This window comes from Macrobrachium rosenbergii, chromosome 59, assembly GCF_040412425.1.
Source record: "Macrobrachium rosenbergii isolate ZJJX-2024 chromosome 59, ASM4041242v1, whole genome shotgun sequence".
Classification (NCBI taxonomy): domain Eukaryota; kingdom Metazoa; phylum Arthropoda; class Malacostraca; order Decapoda; family Palaemonidae; genus Macrobrachium; species Macrobrachium rosenbergii.
This window is the reverse complement of record NC_089799.1, coordinates 5,542,708-5,555,207: the sequence shown is the minus strand read 5'-3', so window position 1 is coordinate 5,555,207 and position 12,500 is coordinate 5,542,708. Positions and strand designations below refer to the sequence as shown.

At 35.2% G+C, this 12,500-nt stretch overlaps 1 protein-coding gene across 2 annotated transcripts in view; it reads left to right on the top strand.

Moving 5' to 3' along the window:
- The window catches only part of LOC136837452 (protein O-linked-mannose beta-1,2-N-acetylglucosaminyltransferase 1-like), a 552,489-nt gene that overhangs the window by 453,233 nt on the left and 86,756 nt on the right, over positions 1-12,500 (top strand). Inside the window, exon 2 of one of the 2 annotated variants that reach the window (XM_067102231.1) lies at positions 11,665-11,691. The exons of the other annotated variant lie outside the window; for it this stretch is intronic. The gene's annotated coding sequence lies outside the window, so the exon portion shown is untranslated. The remainder of the gene's footprint in view (positions 1-11,664; positions 11,692-12,500) is intronic. 2 annotated transcript variants of the gene reach the window in all.

Genomic DNA, 12,500 nt, shown 5'->3' with positions numbered 1-12,500 from the left:
GGATAACTGAACTCCAGTGTATATCCTTCTTGTCCTAACTTCATGATCGCTTATGTTTATGTGTGTGTATGTATGTTTCATGCTAAGCTTAGCATTGTTGAGAGGGAGAGAGAGAAAGAGAGAGAGGAAAAAGTTTAGAGGCCAACCTGCCAAGATTAGGAAAAAGATTATTTTAGTATGATGTTCTTAGTAATGTTTTAAATAAAAAAATAGATTAAGCTGTTCAATCAGGAATGTAAAATTTAAGTTTGCAGACAATTCAAAATACAGAGTTTGAGTTGAATTTTGCTCTTTTGCCAAGGTCAGAAAAAAGCTTGTTTCAGTATAGAGTTGTTTTATGTTTTAGATTTAAAGAAACTAAAATGTTTTAGAGGCGGACCTTACTAAAACAAAAATATAAAATTTAAGTATACAAGAATGTCAAAATTCAGATTTTGAGTTGAAATTTGCTCCCCTGCCAAGATTATGGAAAGACTTGCGTTAGTATAGCATTTTTGTGCTTTAATTAAAAAACACACTAAAACTTTTTAGAGGTTAACCTACCAAAACAGGAATTAAAAATTAAGTATCGAAGAAATTCAAAATTCAGATTTTGATTTAAATTTTGACCCCGTGCCAAGATCAGGAAAAGGTTTCTATTAATATGACGTCTTTCTTTTTTTATAAAAAACTAAAACTGTTAAGAGGTCAACCTTACCAGAACAGGAATACAAAAACTGAAATGTTCACAGGAACTTAAACAAACAGATTTTAATTCTAATACGCCCAACTCAAAACACGAGGTCTTCAGATCTCGGGGAATATTGCTGTCATAGGCATGTTTTTTTTTTTTTTTTTAGAAAAAAAACTAAAACTGTTTAAAGATTAACCTTACCAGAACAGGAATACAAAAACGAAATATCCGCAAGAACTTAAAAAAACAGATTTTAATTCAAATACGCCCAACTCAAAACACAGTCGTCTCCAGATCTCGGGGAATATTGCTGTCATAACCACGTCATCTGATCAGAATATTCGTGTATTGTTTTTTACAGCTTAGAAATTCGGGAGCTCAGGATTTCCAAAAACTTTAGTATTTAAGGAGTGGTTTTCGCCCCCGGAATCTGAGGGATTTTGATTTAGCTGTAAATATTGCAGCACTGCTGTCGTGAGATGTGCTAACTTGGTTTATGTCAAAACAGCATTAACACCGGGAATCCTATTGGGATTTTTAGTTTTCAGTAAAAGAAAACTAATGTTCCGGCTTTGTCTTGTCCGTCCCGCACTTTTTTCTGACCGCACTTTTTCTGTCCGCCCAGACCTTGAAAACTACTAAAGCTAGAGGGCTGCAAACTGTTATGTTGATCATCCATCCTCCAGTCATCAAACATACCAAATTGCAGCCCTCTAGCCTCAGAAGTTTTTATTTTATTTAAAGTTTAAGTTAGCCATGATCGTGCATCTGGCAACGATATAGGACAGGCCACCACCAGCCCGTGGTTAAAGTTTCATGGGGCGCGGCTCATACAGCATTATACCGAGACCACCGAAAGTTAGATCTGTTTTCGGTGGCCTTGATTATATGATATACAGAAAACTCGATTGCGCCAAAGAAACTTCGGCGTAATTTTTACTTGTTTATCATTTATTTTAAATGTGAATAATGTATCGCTGCCATAAGGTGTGCTAACTTTGCTAAAGTTATAAGAACAGCCTCACTCCTGATCAGCTGCTTTTGTTAATATTAGAGTTAATAAACAATAGTTCTTAAAGCCTCTCTCTCTCTCTCTCTCTCTCTCTCTCTCTCTCTCTCTCTCTCTCTCTCTCTCTCTCTCTCTCTCTCTCTCTCTCCTTAAATGAAATCAGTGTTATTTCGACACAAAACTGAAGATTCAGGAAATATTTGAGCACTAGAAAGACAACTATACAATGCCAAACACTTTCAAATTTGTTCAGTAGCTGGAGAACTGCAAGTATATTTTCGAAATATAATGGAACATATTTTCTACGTCACCTGTTGAGTTTGAATAACATTAGATTTCCGAGTCAAAGCATTTGCAGTATTTCAGTATTTTTGCAGCCACAAAGGTTATTATAGAGTTCTGGCTATGATCACAATTTTTTGTGTGTATGAAAAGTCATTTGCAAATAGTTTTTCTTATCTTCCTGTCATTTATAAAATCTTTTATTTTTTCAAAGGTTCGTAAATTCATTGCTTTGAGTCATTAGTTGAAAAGTTTTAGTATATATATATATATATATATATATATATATATATATATATATATATATATATATATATATATATATATATATATTATATATATATACAGTATGTATATATATATATATATGCATGTATATCTGTATACAATATATATCTGTATACATATATATATATATATATATATATATATATATATATATATATATATATGTACATATGCATATGTATGTATTTAAGTACTGTATATATATATATATATATATATATATATACACATATATATATAGGCTATATATAAATATATACACATATGCATATGTATGTATTTAAGTACTGTGTGTATATATATATATATATATATATATATATATATATATATATATATATATATATATATATATATATATATATATATTATATATATACTGTATATATACTACTCCTTTAGTATTTTGTTTTAAATAAAGGTAGTGGCCACAACGGTGGCATTTTAGATATAACAACCAAACTAATATAATTGTTTATTTATTTATTTTTTTGCTGATAATATGAAACGTTTGTGGACATGAAAAGAGATTAACGTGAATTCATATCATATTAATATCATCAGAAAGGGGAAAACATCTTTTAGGTATCTGTTAAAACGACATTCCTTAGTGCAGAGGTTTTTATATATTCTCATAGGAGGCAAAACAAAAAAAAAAAAAAAAACTTGCGCCCACACACCGTGTATGCATAACAGGTTTTTTTGCCTTTTGAGTAATATATATATATATATATATATATATATATATATATATATATATATATATATATATATATATATATATATATATATATATATATATATATATATATATATATACATACATACATACATACTATACATACATTACATACATATATACACACTTACATATACACACACCCTAGTATGCATGTATACGTATATATGTACTGGTGTATATAGCCAGCATCCCTAGGTGTCTGTTGGTTAGTAGTAATGCCACCGAGTATGATAATGTCGATGATGATCAGAAGGGGAGTAAAGAAGGGGGGTTGGGGGGATAAATACCTGGGTTTGGGGCTTCATTTAACCCCTTGTGCCAAGGGCTCTCCAGGGCGCCTTAGTTTGGGCCGCTCGGTTTTACGAGGTGCGTCGAAGGGGTCGTCGCGCTCCCATTGGGCTGTCCTGGATTGGCCCTTATGGGACTGGCACGTGACACCTTAATGCCCCTGCGAATGACCTGTGGAGTAGGGGCGGCTGGGGGAGGGGGTTTGACAACACCCTTCCCCTAATTCTCCTTTATACTATACCCTCGATGCTTCTGGGCAGGTTGTTGTCCTTGCTTGTCATATCATTATTATTATTATATTATGTGTCTTCCCTTTCCCCTCCCCCTCCCTATTCCTGTCTTTTATTGCTGCCATTATCCCTTTCTCCGTGATTATCGCCTTTTATGGCCTCTCGCTTCTTTTCCTTCCCTGTCGTCGACATCACGGAGGGGTGGGTGATTCTTCCTCCGTTCGCGAACGTTTTTGTTTTTTTCCTTAACGTTTGAATTGTATTGGAAGGACTCGAAACGTTTGTTTGCTACCCCGTAAGAAAGAGCAGCATTTACGCATGCGTACTGACATGAACGTTTATTGCATGAACAGAAAGATAACGTTTGATTGATTACTCCTGTTTTGCTGGACGTCACTTCTTTATTCTTTCACAAACGTAAACGTTTAGTTTTTTACTTAAAGTTTGGTAGAACCCGAGGCGGTTCTGTATGGTGCCCGTACGAAAGAGCAGTTACGCATGCGTACATAGTAAGCGTATACAACACCTAAACAGACAATTAATATTTATTAGTTCCCGTTATCGACATCATATTTTCCTCGGTTCTCAAACGCTTTCATTTTTCTCAGTGTCTGAATCATTTTGGTAGGAGTCGAAACGTTTCTGTGCAAAGTAGAAGTTGCTCATTGGTACCTACATGAACGTTTTTTGCACAAACAGGAGAATAATATTTTTATTATTTGGTATCATCACTTTCTCGTGATCTTAAAGAGAAAAATAAAGTCCGCAGTACTATGTATGTAGTATATTGCTATACTGTATATATATATGCAGGAAGCTTTCGCCAACTTGATCGGTTGGGCTCTTCAGCCTGAATAAACATAGAAATAATAATACATTTAGAACAACATCTTTGAAAAATGGAAAAACCGATGTTACTTGCAAGAATAACAAGCCTTTTTTCCATTTTTCAAAGATGTCCAAAATGTATTATTATATCTATGTTTATTCAGGCTGAAGAGGCCGACTGATCAAGTTGGCGAAGGCTTCTTGTGTGTAGCAATACACTACATACATACTGCTGCGGACTTTATTTCTTCAATATTTTTATTACTACCATAACCATATATGTTTCCATACGCGTGAACCACTGGTTGGAGATATTTTATATTTTTGTACTGGGAGGACATTTTGAAGTGGAAGGGAAAATTTTCGACCAAAATGTCAATAATTATCAAGTTAATAAATTCCCAACACGCTTAGTAGACTTTGTATATTACCTCGCTTCCGACTTACCACTGTTTATGACGAATGACCAGAAGGTAGTTCTTTAACCATTTACCCATTCCTTTTGCCTCATACTAGGAGCACTTCTTTCTGAAAGTGTTTTTTTTTTTTTTAATATTTGCCCAGTTTGTTTTCAAGAAAGCTCTCTGTGTTAAAACTATGTGGTTTGATGAGACCTCATGGTTTGTAAATATTTCATTTTTATAACATGACGTCATGTTGTCGTTATGAATTTCTATTTTCTGGTTGCTAGTATGTCAAGTGTAGCTCTCTCTCTCTCTCTCTCTCTCTCTCTCTCTCTCTCTCTCTCTCTCTCTCTCTCTCTCTCTCTCTCTATATATATATATATATATATATATATATATATATATATATATATATATATATATATATATATATATATATATGTATATATATATGTATGTATGTATGTATATATATATATACAACAATATATATGTGTATAGATAATATGTATATGTGTATGTGTAATAATCCATTTCTTGATAAGATACGAATTTTCGAATGCCAAATTTTCCCCCTTCCTCCCCATCCCCACCATTCTCCCCTTCTTTTCCCCTTAAGCATTACAGCAAAAATAAAAGTCCCACCTTTTGATGAGGGCCTTCGTGTTTTCAATTATGATGTTTATCCAGAGCCTCTGAGTGACCTCAAACCTCGCGAAGTTTTTTTTCCTGTTTTTTTTTATTATTTTTTTTTTTCGACATGTGTTTTCCTCCCTCCAATTGCTTGGCGCTTGGGCAAAGGTAATTAAGTTTTTTTTTAATTCAGTAATCTTCCGACGCGTGCCGCCAGATTTCAGTCTAAATAATTTTTATTTTTATTTTTATTTTCATTTTTTAATATTCTGGGTAAAATTAGACGTTTTGTCCTTTGATCCAGTTCTTTAAATGCTTTGCCGGAAGGATTTTTTTTTATTTTCATCTCGATCGTTTTTTATTATGCGTCAAATGATGTTAATTACGTACTGACGAGGTAAGAGGAATAGGGATAAAGGTGATTAGTAATTTGGTTAATTACGTACTGACGAGGTGATAAATTAGTAATTTGCAAAGGTAAATCCAGGTTACCTATTTCAATTTTCATCATAGCTTCGGTAAAGTCATTTACGGTGATTTCTGGTTTTTGCCATGTATGGTAGGAGTGAGGTTGCGAGCCATACACCCTTGCCCACAAATGTTTTAAGGATTTATATGACAGCAGAGTCTAGCACTTCGTGGTGGTAATATATCAGAGTTCTGAACTTTGCTGATATATAGTTACCGGAGAGAGAGAGAGAGAGAGAGAGAGAGAGAGAGAGAGAGAGAGAGAGAGAGATCCTTTACCAGACAGCGCTTTACTACACCAAAAAGAAATAAATACAATAAATATAATGCTAGATTAGATGAGAGAGAGAGACAAAGACAGAGAGAGAGAGAGAGAGAGAGAGAGAGAGAGAGAGAGAGAGAGAGAGAGAAGCATCTGCCGTGAGTTAATTAGTCGCTTAAACGTAGTGCCGTAGCTCTCTCTCTCTCTCTCTCTCTCTCTCTCTCTCTCTCTCTCTCTCTCTCTCTCTCTCTCGTTCTGAGGTTGTACAGGGATTTGCCGGATGTTTATGGAAAGAACAGGCTTAAGCGGGGAAGGGGGGGGGGTTGCCGTTGGATACACGTGCGTCCTAATCCCTCATATGCAAGATGTAAATCCTCCTGGTGGCTTGGAGAGAGAGAGAGAGAGAGAGAGAGAGAGAGAGAGAGAGAGAGAGGGGAGGGTTTAAAGCGACTAAGTTCACTTCATTTAGGCCGGCGTGGCTACAGATATGTCACGCACCTGGTTTCATATGTTTCGTGAGATCATAATTCTTTTTGGTGTTTACAATCGTCGTTTTTCTGTAGCTTCTTTGAAAACTGTTTGTGTGCGTGTGTGTGTGTGTGTGTGTGTGTATGTATAACTATGTATGGGTATGTGTTTTTTTTTAGTCAAAGATCGGACGAAATTATCGAAAAGCAAAAGATGTGTTTAGTGATTTTCTTTTATTTTATTATTATTATTATTATTTATTATTATTATTATTATTATTATTATTATTATTATTATCCGTAATTGTATTTCTTCTTCGGTATACATTTTGCACCATATTCTACTTTTTCTCTTTCTCTCTCTCTCTCTCTCTCTATGAGGAATCTCTTATTCTTCTCGTATGAGGAATGTTTATTCTTCCTTATGCTTGAGTTTCCTGAGTAATATCTCTCTCTCTCTCTCTCTCTCTCTATGAGGGATGTTTAGTCTTCCATATGCTTAGGGTTTCCTGAGTAATCTCTCTCTTCTCTCTCTCTCTCTCTCTCTCTCTCTCTCTCTCTCTCTCTCTCTCTCTCTCTCTCTATATATATATCATATATATATATATATATATATATATATATATATATATATATATATATATATATATATATATATATATATATGTGTGTGTGTGTGTGTGTGTGTGTGTGTGTGTGTGTGTGTGTAATCTATTTAGGTGTTTGTACATAATGCATGTGTTGGTGTCGTAATGACACCATCAACAACATAAATACAGTTATGAACGCCATAATAAAGGGACGACTGTGTTTGTGTGGGAGCGCCATGGGATGAAGGTCTTATGAGTGAAGGCAGCCGTTGTGGGTCGGGTATGAGAGTGGGAGGAGTGTTGGAATGGTGTATGGCAAGGAAAGGGGAAAGGGGGTGGGAGAGGCAGGCCCTTAGGTCCTTTAATTCGTAGAGGGATCCCGAGTTAAGCGAGAAGGATTACGGCCCCCTTCAGATTTATGTTCAGAAACGGCCTGTTTCTGTGGCGATATTCTCTTACTTGTCTATTTGTGTGTCTGTGTTTTGGGGAGCCCCTGTGAGATGGTCTTGGAACCTTCGCCTTATAGTTGTTGTTCACAACTTTTTTTTATGTTGTGCGGCGAAAAGGTTATTTTTTTCTTAGGGCGAAAAGGTAATTGTTTTCGTATGTAGTGAGGCGAAAAGGTTATATTTTTCATATTGCAGGACGAAAAGGATATTTTTTCGTATGTTGTGGGGCGAAAAGGTAATTTTTTTTTTTTTGTATGTTGTGGGGCGATAAGGAAATTTTTTTTTTTTTTTTCATATGTTGTGGGGTGAAAAGGTGACATTGGTTTATGTTGTGGGGCGAAAAGGTATTTTTTTTCGTATGTTGTGGGGGCGAAAATGTTATTTTTTATGTTTTAGGGCGAAAAGGTTGTATGTGTTGTTCCACAACTTTTTTTTTTAAGTTTGGGCGACAAGGTTATTTTTTATGTTGTCGGGCGAAAAGTGTATATTATTATGTTGTGTGGCGAAAAGATTATATTTTTTTATGTTGTGGTGCGAAAGGTTATATTTTTTTTGATGTTGTGGGGCGAAAGTCATTTTTTTGTATGTTGTGGGGCGAAAAAATCATTTTTTGTTATTGTGGGGCAAAAATTTTTTTATGGTTGGGGGCGAAAGGGTTTCATTTATTGCTCCACAACTCTTTTTTTTTTTTTTTTTTTACGTTGGGGCAAAACGGTAATTTTTTGTATGTTGTTGGGCGAAAAGGTTATTATTTTATGATGTGGTGTGAAAAGATTATATTTATTGTTCCACAACTCTTTTTTTAAGTTGTGGTACTAAAGGGTTATTTTTTATGTTGTTGGGCGAAAAGATAATTTTTTTATGTTGTGTAGTAAAAGGGTATTTGTTGTTTCACAACTTTTTTCTTAAGTTGTAGGGCGGAAAGGCTATATTTGTTGTTCCACAAGTCTTTTTTTAAGTTGTGGGGCGGAAAGGTTATATTTGTTGTTCCACAACTCTTTTTTTTTAAGTTGTGGGCTGGAAAGTTTATTTTTTATGTTGTGGGGCGAAAAGGTTATTTTTTTATGCAGTGTGGGGGAAAGGTTATAATTATTGTTCCACAACTTTATTTTTTTTTTTTTTTTTTGTTGTAGGGCTAAACGGTTTATACCCATTTTTTGTCAGTTTTCCAGGAATTAAGGTTTAATGTTTTACTTTTTACTGCAGTTTTTTTTATTGTCACTAATGTAATTTTTTTTCAGTCGCAAACAGAGCACTGTCATTCTTTTTTTGTGTGGATTTAAGATCCATGTATGTATATACGGTACCAAAAAATTTATACAACTGTGATCCACAGTTGTATATACAATAGTTACATATAACTACTACGTTGATCCTCAGTTGTATATACAATAGTTGCAAATACATAAACTAAGTAGTTATAAATAGTTACAAATATATAAATCTGTCGACTCCAGTCCCATCGTTTTTAGTTTTCTGAAAAGAAAACTATTGTGCCGGCTCTGTCTGTCCGTCCGCACTTTATTCTGTCCGCCCTCAGATCTTAAAAACTACTGAGGCTAGAGGGCTGCAAATTGGTATGTTGATCATCCACCCTCCAGTCGTCAAACATACCAAACTGCAGCCCTCTAGCCTCAATAGTTTTTTTTTTTTATTTAAAGTTAAAGTTAGCCATAATCGTGCTTCTAGCAACGCAACAACACAGGCAACCACGGCCGGCTGAGAGTTTCATGGGCCGCGGCTCATACAGCATTATACCGAGACCACCGAAAGATACATATACTTTCGGCGGCCTTGGTTATACGCTGTACAGAAAACTCGATTGCGGCGAAGAAACTTCGGGACATTTTTTGCTTGTTTAATTTCTGTTTTTTACCTATTTTCCTTTTCCTCTCTCTCTCTCTCTCTCTCTCTCTCTCTCTCTCTCTCTCTCTCTCTCTCTCAATCTGTCTGTCACTCTTTATCCCTTCCTCTAGAACTTGTGAGTTCCCTGTCAGGGAGATTAGCGCCCTTTCATTCCAGGATGGCCCCTTCTAGCCTCTTCTGACAGTCTTTCTTTCCTCCTTCCTTCCTTCCTTCCTTTAATTCTTTCTCCTCTTCCTTTCTTCCCTTGCTCTCTTTGCTCCCTTCTCCTCCTCCTTTTCTTTCTTGTGTTTCTTCCATTGTCCTCCCCCTTTGCTTCCTTGTATGTCTTGACTTCCGTCTCCTCTCTCTTCCCTGTCATCCTCATTTTGTTCCATCTTGCTGATTTTCTTCTCTCCTCCTTTGCTTCCTTGTCCTTCTCTATGTCTTCCTTCGTTTCCTCTTTTTTCTTCTGTTTTGCTTCCTTCTCCTCCTCCTCCTTTTCTCCTTTGGTTTCTTCTGCTTTTCTTCCTTCTGTTTTCTTTCCTTCTCCTCCTCCTTTTCTTCCTTCTCCTGTTTTGCTTCTTTCTCGTCCGTTTCTTCCTCCTCCTCTTTTGGTTGTTTTGATTTTAGTGATGATTGGTCCCTCACAAATCCCAATCATATTTTCACGCAAAATTATTTCTGCTTTGATTTTGTAACACCGAATATTTTTAGATTCTCTCTCTCTCTCTCTCTCTCTCTCTCTCTCTCTCTCTCTCTCTCTCTCTCTCTCTCTCTCTCTCTCTCTCTCTCATGAGGCTGTGGACGATGAATTCGTCCGACACTGTTTATCCTCTTCTCTTGAACTTGGTAGTCCCCTGTCAAGAAGATTAACGCCCCCTCCCCCTCCCCTTTTTTTCGTGGGTCCTCGACCTCTTTCAGACCTCTTCTTCTCCTCCTCTTCTTTCTCCTGGCTCCTCTTCCTCTTACATTTCCCCCTGACCTTCCCCCAGTGTATTACAACAAATTCCTCTAAATTCCTCTAATTCTGTCTTTCGTCTACCCACAATCGCCTTCAATTCTGTCTTGGTGTGCTTCTGGTTATACCCACTTTTCCCTGATCACCAACCAGTCTCTCTCTCTCTCTCTCTCTCTCTCTCTCTCTCTCTCTCTCTCTCTCTCTCTCTCTCTCTCTCTCTCTCTCTCTCTCTCTCTCCCCACTAACTGCGTATTGTATAGGAGTGTTCAGTCATGAGTTTCAAATTCCACTTCTACATTGTCCCTTTGGCATTTCATGAAACATGTCATTATTATTATTATTATTATTATTATTATTATTATTATTATTATTATTATTATTACTAAGATTACTAAAGTCTTTTGTGCTTGAAGCCGAAATTTTTACCATTTTTTGAGTTAATCATCACTGTCTCATTAATGTATTTTAATAGTGGATTCATCAATCAGTTGGTCCATTAGCGTATTGGAGTTTTATTAAGCTTTTTATTTGCTAATGGCGGATGGATGAGAAGAGTGAAACAAAATGGAAACCAGTTGTAAATGTTAGATTTTGTCCTGTTTGGTCAAGTGATGTTTCTTCATTGAGAGAGAGAGAGAGAGAGAGAGAGAGAGAGAGAGAGAGAGAGAGAGAGAGAGAGAGAGAGAATGTATCATTATTCGATATGGATGGAGAAAGAAAGAGAGAATTTCTCGTCAGTCGGTACTGTTAAGGAGAGAGAGAGAGAGAGAGAGAGAGAGAGAGAGAGAGAGAGAGAGAGAGAGAGAGAGAGAGAGAGAGAGAGAGAATATTTCGTTAGTCGGCATGGAGAGACAGAATTTCTCATTATTCGGTATGGATAGGAGAGAGAGAGAGAGAGAGAGAGAGAGTACCTGGTAATTTCTCTATGAACATTTTGTGTTTCATAACGAGTTATCAAACTCAAGAAAATGCTATTTAACTATATAAACTTTGCGAAATTCATTTTCACGCCAAGCCTACTATATACTGCATAACTTTGTTCCTGTGAAGAAAGTCAGGCTGTCCAAACTATTCAAGAATTGTCTTCTCATTTGCTCTGAAGATCATGAATTATAATATTTGTCTTGAGTATAACCAGTTAACATTTTACTTTGAAAATTGTAATTATGTTGGCTTTTTCGTATTTCGAGACTTAGATATTAATTCGTCTTGTTATTTATTATTATTATTATTTTTTTTTATTTGCAGGCAAGACATCAAAGCTGGTTTCCTAACGTGAGTAAAATTCTTTTTTGGAAAAAGATGATTTTTTCAGAGATAAGACATAATTCATATTAACATTTATTCAAACATACAAATCGTGGTATTTATTAAACCAGACATTGCTGCCTGTTTAGCAGATATTGACACACACATGTCTATATATAATATATATATATAATTATGTATATACATATATATGTATATATATATATATATATATATATATATATATATATATATATATATATATATATATATATATATATATACACACATTCAGGCGGAAGTACACAACAACAAGCAGGAGTCCAAAGAAGACGACAGTCAACAAAACAGTTGCATATTTATTGATAGAAACGTTTCGTGTTACTTAAACACATCATCAGTCTGTAAAATTGAAAAATACACATTAATTCTCTAATTTAAAATAAAAGCTAAATTAAAAACGGCACTTACATTCTTTAAAATTACAACATACATAAAAAGTAAAAAGAAAGGAGATTTTTTCTAAGTCTACCTGATCAATAGAAGGGGAAAGACGAAGTGAGACCACAAGCTCACGCATGCCCAGAGTATACTTAGGCCAAGTGCAGAGGAGAAGACTTAGAAAAAATCTCCTTTCTTTTTACTTTTTATGTATGTTGTAATTTTAAAGAATGTAACTGCTGTTTTTAATTTAGCTTTTATTTTAAATTAGAGAATTAATGTGTATTTTTCAATTTACAGACTGATGATGTGTTTAAGTAACACGAAACGTTTCTATCAATAAATATGCAACTGTTTTGTTGACTGTCGTCTTTGGACTCCTGCTTGTTGTTATA